Source organism: Rhagoletis zephyria, unplaced genomic scaffold (genome assembly GCF_001687245.7).
Source record: "Rhagoletis zephyria isolate East Lansing unplaced genomic scaffold, Rhagoletis_zephyria_1.1 Rzeph_scaffold_01920, whole genome shotgun sequence".
Classification (NCBI taxonomy): Eukaryota; Metazoa; Arthropoda; class Insecta; order Diptera; family Tephritidae; genus Rhagoletis; species Rhagoletis zephyria.
Genome location: NW_016159004.1, coordinates 50441 through 62052, shown reverse-complemented (window position 1 = coordinate 62052; position 11612 = coordinate 50441). Strand labels below are relative to the sequence as shown.

General features: G+C 34.5%; 1 long non-coding RNA gene across 2 annotated transcripts; it reads right to left on the bottom strand.

The window, feature by feature from the left end:
* Positions 1-2080: 2080 nt before the first annotated feature.
* LOC108365586 (uncharacterized) lies at positions 2081-8903 on the bottom strand. 2 transcript variants are annotated; one of them, XR_001847955.1, is made up of 5 exons: positions 8831-8903; positions 3313-3375; positions 2864-3009; positions 2311-2463; positions 2081-2240 (listed from the first exon to the last, which is right to left on the bottom strand). It is a non-coding gene; the product is annotated as an uncharacterized LOC108365586 (long non-coding RNA). The 2 variants fall into 2 exon arrangements; XR_001847956.1 differs by lacking the exon at positions 2864-3009.
* Positions 8904-11612: the final 2709 nt, after the last annotated feature.

Here is an 11612-nt window from a genome sequence, read left to right as displayed (position 1 = left end):
GTTTTGGTCCCCTCTGTTACGTCCACTCATTTTATTGAAAAATGTTTGTTAAACGTTATGACGCGTATATTTCTCTTATGCTTCTCCATCATAACTTAGCTAAAATCAACAAAATGTGTTTTGAACTGTTCAGTCTTGTTTAGTGCGTTGTTGAGTAAGGAACCCAATTGTATGCCGGGTACGTACCCTTATTCAGTGTCAACTCTGTTACTGTTGAAAAACGGTGAGTAAAGTGATTTTTTATTTATTTTATAATTTTTTTATAAATATTTTATGTACATTAATTAAGTGGACAAATAAATTCTCCAAAATTCGAATAAAAAGCTAAAATATGGTATTTTTGAGTTAATTTGTCCCCTCTGTTACCGGTCCACTCTGTGACTTATTAACTCCAAAAACTCCAAAAATTAAAAAAAAATACTGCTGGTTATGGATTCCTATTGTTGATACCATCCGTAACCACATGAGGCCAATTATAAACATATTTGGCCAACTTAATTTTTAAAAATTACAAAATTCAGAATGGTCATGTTTTTTAAGAACGACCCATTTGCAAATTGATTCTATTGGCAAACAGCTGGCGTACAAACGTAGCATAACTGACAGTAACAGAGTGCAGGCGCCGTACTTGTATGAACAGGTTTCCGAGCAAGTCGGCACGGGTTGCAGTTGTCCAAATAAGACAAAAATCTTTTTTCGAGTGTTTTACTGATAAATGAACAAAACTAGAGCCTATGCGTAGTAAAATAATAACATTGAAAAATAAGGGACACCCTAATGTACATACATATATATAATTATTAATAAAAACGGCATGTTTACGTAGATACATTTAACCTTCAAATATTTAGGTTTAGCTGCAAACGCATACCTATACATCCATACGTTTGTACTTCGGTTGAGCACTAGTTAATATTTAATTTAAATAATGATGCTCGCTTATTTCATATAATAATTAATAAAAACGGAATTTTTTGAATATATCTAATCATATGTTGTTTTTTTTACAAAACCCGTACAAACATTGCCGTGTAGAGGTGGGTAACTCAACTCAGAGTTGAGTTATTGAGTTGATTCCTATAAGTGAATCGGTAACTCAGACTCCCTGTCCAAAAAAAATGTAACTCAGTAACTCAGTTGATGCCGTAGGGCTCACATGAATCAATTGAATCATAGTGGCTCATATTTGTCCATATAACTCTCTCGCTTCGCCACAGTGTTTAGCATGGCAAAGTCTTGCATTTTGTTTTTGCACGAGGCGAATTTATACAAGGTGGTGGCAAGAATACAACAACAACAACCACATGTATTTTGTATTGCGGGTGTTATGTCAAATCTCACAAATTCTTATAATTTGGTTTTTTTTTTAGTTTTTCTCGAAATATGTATGTATGTAAGATATATAAAGATGTGCATATCAAATCAATTGCCTTTCCAACCATATCCACATTTTGAAATTCGGTACAATAGGTTTCGAAATATAAGCTTTTGAAAATATTGAAAATTCCACCTTTACCCTCCCCCTAGCACCGCCCTATTAATTTGCACACAAAAAAAATTACACCTTTCAAATCAGTAGAAAGGAGCTGACCACGCCCACTTTAAAGTTTTGTTTTATCTCAACGGCCGCTATACCGCATCTATGCCTCAAAACGAGTCTACGATACGAATGAGTGTAACATACAAAGAGTCAAATGAGTTAGTTGAATGAGCTGATTCCTTAAAGTGAGTTGGAGTCATTGAGTCAACTCCTATAAATTTGCTGAGTTACCCACCCTTATTGCCGTGCGAAAAAACTTAAAAACAATTACTCGCGTTATAAATAAATTTTTTCATAGTTTTTGTAAAATAAAATAAATAAAATGAATTTTTCTTATAAATTAAAAAAATAAATAACGCTACAATCATTGCGCGCGATATAAATTCGTTGTGTCTAAGTAAATAAATTTGTATTGATTTGTTTCAAAAGTACAGTTCATTATACAACGAAATCCACAAAAACCAGAGTTCCAAACTTTTTAAAAAATTTAGGAAATTCAACAAATTTTCATGAAAATTTTCAACTTTTTGACCAGTTTTTTTAGAAAGATTTTGAGTATGCGGTTTTATAGCGCATTGAATTCTAGTTCAATAGAATGCGATTTTGATGAGGACACCAAAATGTCGTCTCTTTTGCAATTTAATTTCCTTACGCAGCTCCTCCTCCGGATTTGTTACATTCGGCAGGCATGAAATGGCATCTATTTTCAAATAAATACAAATTTATATTCAAAAAAGTAATTATGTAATGAGTCTGCAAATTCGCTTTACCCAAAAGTGCTCCATAAAAAGTAGTAAAATCCTTCAAACGTTTTTTCCCATGGGACCCATGTCAATATTGCAGTTAAGTATAATTCCGTCTTGTAAAATGTTTTTCAAATTCTTACAAGCGTTATGCTGAAAAATGCTCTTCATTGTAGAAACCTGTTAAACAAAAGGCGATAGCAAAACTTTGTAAGAAAATGTCAGATTAAAATAATTGTTCTTATAAAACCTGGAGAATCAGAGTTCCAAACTTTCGCAATTTTAAGAAAACTGCAATTTTTTATTGGATTGTTTACACACAATTTTAGCGTGCGGTTTTGCAGCCACTTGAATTTTAAAATAATAAAGTACAAGTTTAAAGAACCTGAGAATTACCGTTAGTTTTTGTTAATTTTTTCTCGTTAAATGGTTAGTTATTTTCTGCCATATAACGTAGACATATAGCGTAAGCGGCTTCTTCAAAATTGGGTTTTATTACACTAAAATTCAATGGCCTACAAAACTGTTTACTCAAATTTGCTTCTCTAAAATCGAAATTCAGCGAAAAAATTGTACTTACATAAGTTTCACGGTTTTCTGGAATGATTTTTTCCTCAACTGATTTCAGATCATCTTCCGATTTGAGTGGAAATAGTTCGGCTACTGGCGCTCCAATAGACTCTTGGCAAAACTCATATGAACCCAGGTTTGAAACTTTGTAAGCGACTACAAAAAAAATTCAACAAATTTCCACCCAAATTTCAAACTTTTTTGTCAGGACACAGAACACAGTTTTATAGCTCATTAAATTTTGGTCTAATAATGTGCAAGTCTCAAGTGGTGTTTTTGTTTGCAAGTTTTGTTAGAGAATGAACTGTATTTTAATTGAAAATTAAAAAAAAATACATAAATAATTTAACATAAGAGACAAACAATATCACTTTGAAATGGGGGTGCTATTGTATTGGCCAATACTGTATATGTATATGTATATTGGTTTTATTTTGCACAGCACTGTATAATACTTACACTGAGGTTGAACATATTCAGATGTCTTCTCGAAGAGTTTAATTTTCTTGTACATTTCCTTAGCTTTAAAATAATAATACATAAAAAAATTAGTGCTGTTTAATTTGGCAAATTTAATGTCTGTTAATAGCAGCCATGTAAAATTGGCATAATAAGTAAGCGGTCATCAAGAGGATGTCCTTACAACTTACAATCTATTTCACTGAGCGGAAAACAAAATTCTTCATCGGAAGGATTTTTGTCTACGGTGCATATTCCCAAAGTCATGGAATCTATAGGATCATCAAAAAATGGTTCTAAATTAAAAAATATCCCCCCCCACGACTGACCCTCCATTTTCATTCGTAAAACGCTGGATTTCTATTGGAAGAAAAGGCCTGACGAGACAATAGTCATTAGGAGTTTTTACAGAGAAAACATAGTTCTTGTGATAGTATTGAAATGCACCATTTTTTAATAACTTGAGGCCATTGTATTGTTTATCCATCACTAAATTTTCGTGTGCAATCCTATTACAAAGCTGTTTTAATATCTGCGTTGGTTTTTTTTATATAGCTTTTCAATGTTTGAAGATGATTTTCAAAACTATAGGCAGATGTTTCCGACAGTAAACCTAAGCTTTTTACATTATTCACTAAGTGCAATAGGTTGTGCACGTTGTAGGTCACACTTGTTTCTCCAAATATGCGAGGAAAGTTTTGAACGATATTAATATTTTTTATGTAACTTTTTGGGCAAAACAATAACCTACAAGTACAATGCAGAAGTAGAAACTCATAGTAAACATCAGCTGAAACATGAACCTGGATACCAGTATAAAGGAGAAATTGGCGAAATTCGGTGGCCTTTCAATGTAAAATATCTTCAAACCCTCTTGGTTTCCTTGCGAATTCCTGGGAAATATGAGGCTTCAAAAACTTTAAGCTATTGGAAATTTTGTTTTTGTTCTCTTTTGCTACCCTAATGATTATTTTATCTTGCAAAATTTGCAGAAGAAATTTTCGCATTACCCCTAAATCGATTAGGTGCATGGCATCTAAGGCCACCTGACTAATCATTTTTACGCCAATACTTTCTAAAGGTGTTTTTTTGTTTCGACAAAGTGGCAAATGATGTTTAAAATACTTTCGGTTGGAGAAATCTTCATCAGAAATTAACTCCGCACTTTCTACCGTGTACACCAAAACATTGTCTATTTTACGCCCTTGAATACATTTCCACATCCAGATGCTGATGTATGACCTGGAGTGCCACAAATAAATGCCTTTGCAGGGTCATCACATACAATCGACCGTATCCTAACTTTAACCACTTTTCCTAGTAACTCTATTCCATTTTCTAAAATATTTCTCATTTATTCCAAAAATGCTGCTAAGTAGATTTCTATGGTATCCGGCTTCTTTGCCCCCAAATAAATTCCAACAGGAAAATCCGAAATATTGTCGACGTTTGCTATTCTCAACAATATTGGCCATAGCTGAGCACGGGAACTTCTGAATAATACAATGTTCTGACTGACAGCGAAAACACGTTGAAAACACGGTTTGGGGATTGTGGACTCAATGTCGTTCTGACCGACATTTTGTGTTTTCGATCTGTTTTCGTTGACACTTGAGACATCATTGTGTTTGTTTACATTTATTAGCAACGAGAATGGTAAGATGTTAATTCGTATAATATTTGGTTAAATTGTTAATAAAATCGTGTTTTATAGAATTCTGACAAAAAAAAAAACTCTAGCGAAAGTATTGGCTTTGAGAAGCCACACAAAAATATTGTGCGCCGATGATTTCATAAGAGAAGTGATGGAAGCTATCACTAGGAGGCACTTATCCCTTGCAGAGAAGATCGCGAAATTAAAGAAACAGCGTTTGATCTTACTCAGTTTAATAAAGGAACTTGGGATGCCGATCAAATCATGTTGGACAAAAGTTTGTATATTTTTCTACCAACGTAGAAATGAGGATACAAATAAATGCTAATAATTCTAGGAACGTAAGCAGCATTTTTGAGAATTTGATTGCCAAAGAAATGGACTTACTTTTTTTAGAGAAAATTTTCGCATGAACCGTAGCTCATTTGAGAAACTATGCGACATCCTTAGGCCTCTACAAAAAATGGACACAAACTATAGAAAAGCTATTCCACTTGAAAAAAGAATGGCTATAGCAGTATTTTACTTTAGGCTCGTCTGCAGAGTATCGGTGCATCGCAAATATGTTCGGTGTAGGCAAATCAACGGTATGCCAAATTTTGCTGGAATTTTGCAACAAAATCTGGAGGCTTCTACAGCCAACTTACCTACTTGAATAAATTGCCACTTACTAGGGAAATTGTGGCTGAATTGGTTAGTGGATTCGAGACACTTGGATTCCCGCAATGCTTGGGAGCAATTGGTTAATATAATAAACGATAATGCCTAATCTTTTCAGATACCGCTTCATTTACATAAACGTCGGGAGTCCCGGGCGATGCAACGACTCACAAATTTTTGAGTCATCATCACTTAAGCAGGAGATAGAGAATTGTCCCTTACTAAGCGAAATGACTCAAGAAATTTCTGGTGTAAATGTGCCAGTATTTATTATTGGAGACTCGGCTTTTAGATTTAGCAAAAAAACTTATGAAACCGTACCCATTTAGCGTAAATCAAAACTCAAATGAAAAAGTATTTAACTATGCTCTTTCAAAAGCTCGTAGAGTTGTCGAAAAGGAATTGACAACTCTATACGGAATGCCAATTCCATAATTAAAGCATGTTGCATCCTTCAGAACTTTCTAAATGATTGCAATGATTCCCTAAACAGTAAATGGTTACGGGCTTTGGAGGAGTTGGAGACTAGGCGACAATACCCGAGTGATGTGACATATATATCTGATGACCCAAGTAATGCAGAAATGATACGATCTGCGCTGTGCACGTATCTAAGTAAGTATATTAATTACACCAATTACCAATTACAAATATAAACGAATAACGAGCTATGTTCTCTTCATCTCTATCTTCTACTTCATCATCTATTCCCTTAATATCAATATTAATCTTTGTCCTTATTTTTATATTTGTCTTTGTCGTTGCCTTTGACTGCGCCTTTGCCTTTGTAACTTTATAGAATAAAATACCTATATAGATATGATTCCCATATCTTCTAAGTGATTTTACGGATTGGAATAAAATGTGTATAGTATAACAACCTTCTCCGTGTACTTCCCTACAATCCCTTAAAATTTCGTTGAACGTAGCCGTTGATTTTCTGTCTACGTCTTTTTAATATGCAAAGTTTTTTATTCTTATTTCTAATTCTAATATATTCTAATTCATAGTTTCAAATATTTCATATTTACATTATTACTTTTTTATTTTTTTTTTGAGTTATTCATATTTGCACACATTTCACGCGCACACTGTGGCGAACAAAAGCATTTGTACTGAGAATTGTTTGCAATATATGCAAAGTTTCTTATTGTAATTTCTTTTCGATAATGTTTTATAAAAACATATTTCATATTGCACCAAAAAACATAACAATAAAATCTCTAAACTTCGTGAAAAACTCTGAAAAATTAAATAAATTTGTATACTAATTTGCAACTTTCTGTTCAGATTTTTGGGAAAAATTCTTGGCATGCAGTTTTATAGCCCATTCAATTTTAGTCACGGGAAAATTTGAACTTGCTGAAAAATTCACGAAGTTTAGAGATTTTATTTCTATGTTTTTTGGTGTAATATGAAATATGTTTTTATAAAACATTATCGAAAAGAAATTACAATAAAAAACTTTGCATATATTGCGAACAAAATCTCTGTGCCAATACTTTTGTTCGCCACTGTATGCAATATTTTTAATTCTTTAGAAATTGAAGTATAGCTTTGTTAATTTCTTTCGTTTCTTTAACATACTCTTCCATTAGTTGGGTTTTTCTGTAATCGTTTTCAACCAGTTTCTCTGTCATTATTTTTAACTGTTGGCTTGATTCTTCATAATCTTTGTTAGACTTCTCCAGCTCTTTTTCTGTTTGGTCAAATTTTTTTAATAAAATACTTTGAAAATGATTTCTTCGTTTATTTGTAGGCTCGCTGATTTCGGACGGATTGGGTGACATGGTCGATGTTGACGGCTCGGGTGACGACATGGTAATTGCCGAAGGCGAAGGTGTCGATATGCTAATTGCTGACGGCGAAAGTGTTGAAGACGGTGATGGCAATGGAGATCCATCAACAACACATGAAGAAAGAGATGCAGCCGGTTCCTCCGAAATTCGTACCGATTCGGAGTTAGTGGATCTGCATATTGAACTATTGCCTTTTTAAAATAAGCACATATTTATGAATAAAAAAAAATACACAAATATTAAAACAAGGTCTCTTACTGCTAAAGCTTTCTTCCAATAAGCCCTCCGGGTTGTAACTCCGATATGGCGAAAGCAGGGCACTCATTTTACTGAATAAGTGCCACTGTGAGAGTGAACCGCCAGTTGGACCGACTGCTTGCTTTTCCTTACTGTAAATGATAATGTTAATTAAACTATTAACCTTTACTATAGCCTTAGTTCACTCACCTAAACTTTTGGGACAGGTTGTGCGTTTTGCTCTTTATTTCAGCAGCTGTGCACACCACGCCTTGTTGCTGCATCTTCAATTCCATTTCCTCAATAATATGGCTATTTTTTCTGTGCCCGCGAAGTGCGCCAAATATCTATTAGCAGGGCTTCTCCGCTGTCGTTCCAAACATTCCTTTTCTTATACTTAGTTTTCTCCATTTTTTTCACTAAATCCACATAAATAAATAACAAGTGACAATTTAGGGATGACAAAATATGTCTTCCACTAATATCGAATAAACTAGTGCAGGCACTGATTGGACCGAGTGGAGCGTGAGTTTTCAAGTAGTTTTCAACGAAAACTGGTTTCCGACGTGTTTTCATTTGACAGATTTTACATGGACGAAAACACAAGTTTTCGGTTGAAAACCAGTTTTACCAACGAAAACATGTTTTCGATGTCGGTCAGAACATGGTATTAGGGAAGGCCATCTAAATATATTAATATCCACTTATATTGAGTCATAATTTATTAAAACCCTAGCTACTTTTTTGAGTTGTACTCCAATTCCTATATGACAATAAAAGCCGGGTGAAACTTTTTCGATAATGGCCTTCTGCCTTGAAATCAAAGACTTAGAACTTCGCGGAACATCTAAATTTTCAGTACGCAAAATTTCTAGTAGTTCTTCAAAAGATTTTCGGGTCGGCTTATTCCGAATATACCACTGCACTATCTTTTCTTTGAAAGTTAACTTCTTTGCACTTTCTTCGTCTTCACTTTCATATTCTTCACACAAAAAAATTGCCTCTGTTGCAGGCTCACTGGCAATTGCCGGCTGCGCTGCCACCTTTGCGGCTTCTAACACTGCATTACTTTCACCCCTCAATCTGTTTAAAAAAAATTTCCTTCTGTCTTTTTTTGCCTCTTGACAGTCCGCTTACTCATTTTGCATTAAAATATTTAAATAATTACTTCTTTTCTTTTAATAATTTTACAAACAAATATCTTTGCCACTTTTCTGCTAATGACGCCACTCTAAAGATGCCGAAAACAAACTAAACTAAAAATCTCGTTCGTTGACGAGGGTTGTAGCCGAGCGACCCGTATGCCGATGTTGCACTGACTTAAACAACAACAATGCAGTTCATGGTACGAACACGTTGGTGTTTGCAGAGATAAACGCATGGTAGTTACATTTGAATTTTTTACACTTCGTCTGACAGCAGAAAGCGGAATTTTTTAAGTACCCAGTGTCCCTCATGGCATAACAAAGCAACCAGTCTAAGTCTTATGCGGTTAGATACTATCTCTGAACTAGTAACTTTATTTCATGGGGACACTTGCGCACTGCAGGGTAGGAATGTTTACTGCCCGTCGAGTCATCGAGAAGTACTAGAAGACAGAGGAGTAAGAAGCGGATATGCAAATGTATGTCAGTAGGTTTAACTGTTGGTTGAACTTCAATTCCTTTCAATGCAGCTGCCACGAGTTAAAAGGCTCAACAAAGTTTATAATATAAGCACTTGCAAGTGCGTTTCAAGAAAAAGGATATGTGCCTTCGTTTGCTTGAGAAAGCAGCAGGCACAGGGGATTTGGAGTAGGGATGTTGCGAATGTGGAATTTTAGACATCCGCGGATACGAATGCGAATGCGGATGTCAAATACAGTGAAAGCTCCAATATGTGGATACCGATGGTCACCTTTTTGGTCCGCCTATGTGAGAATTCCGCTTAAAGGAATTTCGTAAAAAATAAAATAAAAATTCATACTTAAAAAAATAAAATTGCGGATTTCTAAATTAAAATAATATTTATTCTTCAATAGACAGGGTGAATTAAAAATACATTCAAATTTATTGCGTTTTCTTTTCTACCGACAAATCTCATCGCCCATTGGCAACGAAAAGCCAACACTTTTTCGAGAAAAGAAAATATTTTTGAATATGGACTATATTCTTGTGTACATATCGAGCCCTAACCGCCAAAATAACGTAACCGCCAATATTCCTAGAGCATCTAGATGCATTTCTCCATCAAAAATAAAATTTTGAAAATAATGTCGCTTACGTTATTTTGGCGGTTATGGCTCGATATACATATGTAGAAGCGGAAGAGTCAACATTTGACTGAGAAGCAAAACAAAATTGACCGCTTGTTAGAGCTTCGCGTCCGCTTATGGGAGAGTTTTTTTCATAACTGGACATTTTTGAGTGTCCGCGACCGTTTATCGGAAAGTCCGTGTATGGGAGAGTATTTTGTATGGAAAAAAAAAAAACAAAAATTGTTCGTTCCCAAGAATGTGTCCGCTTATTAGAGCGTCCATCTATGCGACCTCTCACTGTATTTTAAGAAATATTTTTTGGTGAGTACATTAGGTGATTTAGGTAAAAAAATGGAAAATTTAGTAATTTTTAATATTTTTTTTTATTTAGTACTTAAATTAAAAAATTGGAACATTGTATTTAAGGAAGAGGAATTTTGCTGCTTTTTCGGGTTACAGCCTGTTCCCTAACGAAAAACTTGAAACTTTACAAAAGTGTAAATTCTTTTCGATTGAGTTGAGAGGACTTCAGTTTTTTGATGCGGTTCAATAATTCGAGAATTGCATCGGGGCTGCAAATCTCGGATGCATCATCCTAAATTTCATCTTCACAATCTAGCATCATGGCAATATCGCTGTTTAAACACCGTTGTGTTCCAATTTGGAGAACCAATTCTTTTGGTTGTTTCAGAATTTGGAGAACCTGTTACGACATCAGCGTTTTTCGATTTTAGTTTTTGTAATTAATTTTTAATCCTGTCTTCTGTGACTGGTTTGAAAAATGTGTGCTTATAGCGTCGCGACGTTGTGAATAGGTGGATATGGCTGATAAATTGTTATTTTGTAGGAATGAAAATTTCGAAGAAGATTCTGTTTTGAAAGTCGTGGCTGCAAGCAGAATTATTTTAAAATCTTGTTATTTTGTTAAAAAGGAACCCCGTTTTTTATAATAATTTCAATTATTGGAATTTTATTAGTTAGCTGACCTTGGCTTTTCCTAGTTTCAGGCAGTCATAATTAATTACTCGCCGCTGTCGGTATCATAAGCCATCAAATCCGTTTTGTTGTTCCATTCCATGAGCTCAATGTGTTTTGATATATTTTTTGGGGCACTTGCACAATATTCGCATTCGCAAAAGCTCCGAATTGATTATTGGGAAACCGAAAGCGAATGCGAATGTTAAAATTTATGCGGAAGTTCCGCGGTTGCGAATGCGAATATTCGCAACAACCCTGATTTGGAGCATACGTTTAAACACAAACCGGCGAGTTTACGAGCGCGGAGTGAAAGTCAAAGAAAATTACTGTAAGAAGTGCATCTGCATCGAGGAGAGAACAAACTACATGCGTTAGAAGCTGTTAAGAAGTTCTCACAAAACATATATATATATATATATATATATTCATATATACATATACATATACATATATTTATGTATCCCTGCCAGCATTAGCGCACACAAGGGGTGGGTTTTGGGGTTCAAACCCCCCCCTAAAGCTAATAACCTCAAATACAATCTATATCTTAAAGCTAAGAATCCAGCTCTCAAGGAAATTATAAGAAATATTTATTATAATTTCTGTTGCTTGAAAAAGCGCTTTGCTTTTGTTGTAAAATTTTCATGAGGATTTATTCCCTCATGAAAATTTTACAGCAAAAGCAAAGCGCTTTTTCAAGCAACAGAAATTATAATAAATATTTCTTATAATTTCC